Raw genomic sequence first — 6,000 nt, 5'->3', positions numbered from 1 at the left:
CTTCATCCTGTCGACTCGTGTGACGCTATGATGAATTGGAGACGTGGCCTGGCTCATACGCTATGTTTTCTTCTCAGCTTCTACCAACCATCGCTACCTTCTTACGTTATATATATATATATATATATATATATATGTATATATATATATATATATATATATATATATATATATATATATATATATATATATATATATATATATATATATATATATATATATATATATATATATATATATATATGTATATATATATATACATGGGCCTGGCTCACACCTCATGTTTATTCCATTCTCACTTCTTCCTCATCTACTTCTCCTAACCATCTCTGCCTTCTTACGTCACAGGATTCCCCCTACCCCCGAAAGAAGTCGCGTCAGACAAACAGAAATTAAAAACTGGAAATGCACGGCTTAAAAGTGAACACTGCCAAAAAGGGGAACATTGTTCCATGTCCCACGAAGTTTCCGTAAGCACACTTTTTCTTCACAGGAGAGTCCAGCAGTCCGGTAAGTGCTGGAGTTCTGGTTGCGTACTGGAAAACACAAGTACACCTTGAACGTGGAAACTGCAGATGAAACTGAATGTATACTTGCAAAGAATGAACGTGGGGTGAAGGCTTTAGAGAACCAGCAGCATGATTTGTGTAGGCGTCGTGCTCTTTGCCTTGATTGGTACACACGCAGTGCCACCCGTCTGTGTGTTTGTTGGCCAAGACTGATATATATATATATATATATATATATATATATATATATATATATATATATATATATATATATATATATATATATATATATATATATATATATATATATTGTAACGAATAAATGGAACGCCGGAAGCTAAAACAGCCATTTATTTATGGCGAACTTGTGCCGTCAACTAAATAAAATACACAATGGTTGACCTGAGCTCGCTAGAGAAATCCTCGTCAACCTCTTCTTTTTGCGTCTCGCCGCGTGCCGCTCCTTCGAAAAACCACCAGCCTTCTTTTTCCAGCGCGTGGTGTCGTAACACGTGCAGCCAGCGTTGCATGGCGCGTTTCGCTTGTCAGTTGTTCTGGCAGAATTCATAGGAGCAGGAAGCGGCGCAAGACTTCAGTAGGTGCCTAACAACATGCGGCATTAGTCCCCCTCCCGAAACGCATCGTCCCGATGTGTAAGCTGAAGTCGAACAGTTTTGTACAGCAGTATTGATGTGATGCTTGAGCACATTTCTCAGTTAGCTCGTTTAGTGCCTATCGTAGTACGGTTTCATTCGTACTACATGTACGACTTCTGGGTAATTACTGCGTCGGGTTGAGCACACTTGGCCTTAGGAATTACTTCGTAGTTTAGCGTGCCTAACCGGCGAAGTACTTTGTAAGGGCCGAAATAGCGCCGAATCAGTTTTTCCGATTGGCCAGGTGCGCGTACAGGCGTCCACACCCACACTTTGTCTCCGGGGTTGTACTGTACGTCTCTCGGCTTGAAATTATAGCGACTTGCGTCGGAGCTTTGCTGTAAAATGATACGATGTCTTGCCAATTGCCGTGCCTCTTCTGCCCTTTCTATGAAGTCGCCGATGTGTGGGTCACTCTCATTCGAATCCTTGACAGGTAACATCGCGTCTAAGGTCGTTGTGACCGCCCGACCGTAAACAAGTTGAAATGGCGTGAAGTGTGTCATTTCTTGTACTGCGGTATTGTACACAAACGTAGCATAAGCCAAAATACTGTCCCATGTCTGTTGCTCAACGTCCACATACATCGAGATCTTGTCGGCGAGAGTTCTGTTGAGTCTTTCGGTTAATCCGTTTGTTTGCGGATGGTATGCTGTAGTGTTTCTATGGTTGGTGCGGGTGAGCTTCATAACAGACTGCATCAAACGGGCAGTAAATGCTGTTCCTTTGTCTGTAATGACAACCTGTGGTGCGCATTGTCGTAGTACATACTGAGTGACGAAAAACTGGGCTACTTCGTTTGCCGTTCCTTTTGCGAGAGGTGTCTCAGCATATCGAGTCATGTAGTCTGTTGCTACAACAATCCAGCGCTTTCCCGATGAATAGAGAGGAAATGGACCACGCGAATCCATTCCCACTTGCTGAAATGGCCCTTTTGGTGGCTCTATCAGTTGCAACAGACCCGCTGGTTTCGATGGTGGTATTTTGCGTCTTTGGCAATCCCGGCATAACTTGACATAATGGTGCACCGAATCCCTTAATTTTGGCCAATAATACTTCCGGCAAATTCTGGCCAAAGTGCGACTACTGCCCATATGGCAAGCCGATGGGTCGTCATGACACGCTTCTAAGATTTCTGCTCGCAGTGATGATGGTGCAAGAAGCAGAAACGTCTCACCGCTGTTTCCGAAGTTGCGCTTGTATAGGACGTCATTCCGGAGGACATAGGATGTTAATCCACGGGCGAAAACTTGTGGTACCTTAATTTGGTGACCCTCCAAGTATTGGATGAGCGGGCGTAGTTCCGGGTCCATTCGCTGAAGACGAGCCATCTCCGACACATTCAGAACTCCGAGAAGTGGGATGTCTTGTTCTTGGTCAGATGATGGAGACTCAACAGGTGCGCGAGACAGGCAATCCACGTCATTGTGCTTGAGACCGGACTTGTAGACCACAGTGATGTCATGTTCCTGCAGACGCAGGCTCCATCTAGCAAGTCTTCCGGAAGGGTCCTTGATATTTGCCAGCCAACACAATGAATGGTGATCACTGATTGCTCGAAACGGTCTCCCGTAGAGGTATGGGCGAAACTTGCTGATGGCCCATATAACTGCGAGACACTCTTTCTCTGTCGCTGAGTAATTGGACTCGGCATTCGATAGAGTACAGCTTGCGTAAGCGATGACCTTTTCTTCTCCATTCTGCCACTGAACGAGGATGGCACCCAGACCAACGTTACTCGCGTCGGTATGTATGTCTGTATCGGCCTCTTCATCAAAATGGGCAAGTATTGGAGGAGAGTGCAAACGGCGTCGCAACTCTGAGAAACCTGCTTCTTGTTCTTCCCGCCAAGAGAATGCTACACTTTCTTTCGTTAGCCGTGTCAAAGGCTCAGCGACCTTAGCAAAGTTTTCAACAAAGCGTCTGTAGTAGGCACATAGCTTCAGGAATTGTCTGACAGCCTTTTTGTCTTGCAGTTTCGAAAAATTTTCAACTGCTGCAATCTTTTCCGGGTCCGGGCGGACGCCTTTCGCACTAACTATGTGCCCGTGGAACCAAAGCTGACGAAATCCAAAGTGACACTTTTCCGGTTTGATGGTCAGTGCTGCCACGCTAATAGCATCCAGCACCATTCTCAGTCGATGGATGTGCTGCTCAAAGGTAGAAGAAAAAACCACTGCATCGTCGAGGTAGACGAGACACGATTGCCATTTGAGTCTAGAGAGCACAGTGTCCGTCATCCACTGGAAGGTAGCGGGAGAAGAGCACAAACCGAAAGGGAGCCCTTTGAACTCGTATAGTCCGTCTGGGGTCACAAACGCCGTCTTCTCGCGATCTCGTTCATCAACCTCGATCTGCCAATATCTACTTTTTAAGCCCAATGGTGAAAAGAAGTGAGCATTGCGTAACTTATCCAAGGCATCATCGATCCGCGGAAGTGGGTAAACATCACACTTTGTGACTTCGTTCAGCTTTCAGTAGTCAACGCAAAATCGCAGAGTGTTGTCCTTCTTTTTGACTAGCACTACCGGCGATGCCCACGGACTGTTGGATGGCTGGATTACGTCATCGTTGAGCATCTCCTGCACTTGGTTCTTGATGGCTTCCCTTTCTTTTGGCGCTACTCGGTATGGGTGCTGATGCACAGGTCTCACGTGTTCTTCGACCACGATGCGGTGTTTTGCGACGGTAGTACGTCCGACTTTCGACGAGGTCGAGAAGCACTCGGCAAACTCTCTGATGAGGTTAGTAATCTGTTGTTTCTGAGATGACGAGAGCTCTCTGTCAATGTCTACTGATTGTAGTACGTTATCTACTGTCTCTGAGGCTTTATCAAGAGTGCAAACATCTGAGACTTGCACACACTCATGCAGCGATGCTACGGATGTTCCTTTCGCGATATGCTGCAGCTAATTTCCAAAGTTAGTTAATAGGACATACGCACATCCATCACGAAGGCTCACCAGGCCCCTTGCCACGCATAGTCCTTTTTCCAGTAGCAGTCCGATGTTTCCGTCCGCTAATCCGTCACAGTCACGGAGAACTTCACTCCTCGCAAGAACGGTCACACTGGAACGTGGCGGCACGGTTACGTCTTCGTCCACAATGCGGAGAGGAAGAACGATTGGTTTCTCCGCATGACAGACGGCGACGGCATTCTCTGTAGAAAACAAAACCTGGGACTCTTGCATGTCGATGACTGCATTGTTTGTTTGCAAGAAGTCCATGCCTATAATCAGTTCACGGGAGCATTCAGGAAGCACTATAAAGCTGCCAACATACACGAATCCTCTTATTCCTATTCTTGCGGTGCATAACCCCACGGGACTAACTAAGTGCCCTCCAGCGGTACGTATCTGAGGTCCGGTCCATTCAGCCATCACTTTCTTCAGCTTGTTTGCGAGAGCATGACTGACAACGGAATAGTCTGCACCAGTGCCTATTAGCACAATGGCCTCGACGTCGTCGATCGTGACTAATATCTCGGAGGTAACGTCGCTACTACTGCACTTGTCCGTCGTTGCGTAACTGCGGCCGTCCTGTCGGGCTAACAATGGAGGGTCTTCAGTTGTCAGCATATCAGCAGCCTTACCTCCAGAGGTCACTGGCTCTAGTTTTCCCGCCGCGGGCTAGGCGACCGTGGTCTTCGGAGATTTGATGACGGACGAGGACTCGGTGACCGATAGCGCATCGGTGCTGTCGAACGTGACTCCCGTTGTTGCGTGTCTTGAGGTGAATAGCGTGAAGACAAGTACTCTTCGATTTCGTAGGGCCGTTCACCATTCCGCGGGCACGGTGCATTGACTGGAAAACCACGCAGTCCTGCTCGACGATACTGGCACGCCCGGTAAAGGTGACCTGCTTCTCCGCAGTGGTAGCAGAGGGGCCGCCGGTATACAGTGCGCCATACATCGCTCTTACGTGGTCTTGCTTCCGGCATTGGTGGCGACGTACTCGGAGAAAACGTCGGAGGCATACAGCAGTCATAGCCGTCCGATCCATGCGTCCGAGATCCTGTCGTACAACTTGCGCCTACGACAACTGAGGTGGAGGCTCCGGTTGTGCGCGCTGTAGTACCTGAGGTTGTGGATGAAGAACCGCTTGTCACACTTCTTCATGCACAACGTCGACAAGTGAGGACATCGCTGGATGACCTTGAGTCATTTGTATTCTCTGAAGTTCTTCCCTTACGACAGCCCTCACCATTTCACGCAAGAGGTCAATGTTACTAGTGAGGGTTGTCGAAGGCGCGCTAACAGATGAGACGCTTACGTCCCTGTTGTATTGGCGCGCGTGCTGCTGCAGGGTCTTTTCCATCATTGTCGCCTCTGATCTGAACTCAGCAAGAGAACGGGGTGGATTACGCACCAGGCCTGGAAAAAGCTCCTCCTTCACTCCACGCATCAGGTGCCGCAACTTCTTTTCCTCATCCATGTTCGGGTCGGCCCGGCAGAACACTCGGGACATGTCTTCAATGTACATGGCGACGCTCTCGTTGTTCGATGGTTTCGCATCTGAAGAGCGGCCTCTGCCTTTTCTTTGCGGTCCGTGTTTGGGTACGTGGCAAGAAACTCTCTTCGAAAGTCGTTCCATGTCAATAAGGACGCTTCGTGGTTTTCGAACCACGTACGGGCAGAATCTTGCAGTGCCACGTAGACGTAGTGAAGTTTCCTGTCTTCGATCCAACCGTTCAGTCTGGCGACGCGTTCGCAACCGTCGAGCCAGTCCTCGGAATCCTCAAAAATATCACCGTGGAACACCTCTGGTATTCAGGGCGAGTCCATGACGATGTGAGATGGAAATGAAGTCGCTTGGGCGGCCATTGCAGGGGCTCC

The sequence above is a fragment of the Rhipicephalus microplus genome, chromosome X (assembly GCF_043290135.1).
Source record: "Rhipicephalus microplus isolate Deutch F79 chromosome X, USDA_Rmic, whole genome shotgun sequence".
Taxonomy (NCBI): Eukaryota; Metazoa; Arthropoda; class Arachnida; order Ixodida; family Ixodidae; genus Rhipicephalus; species Rhipicephalus microplus.
This window is presented reverse-complemented; position numbering follows the sequence as displayed.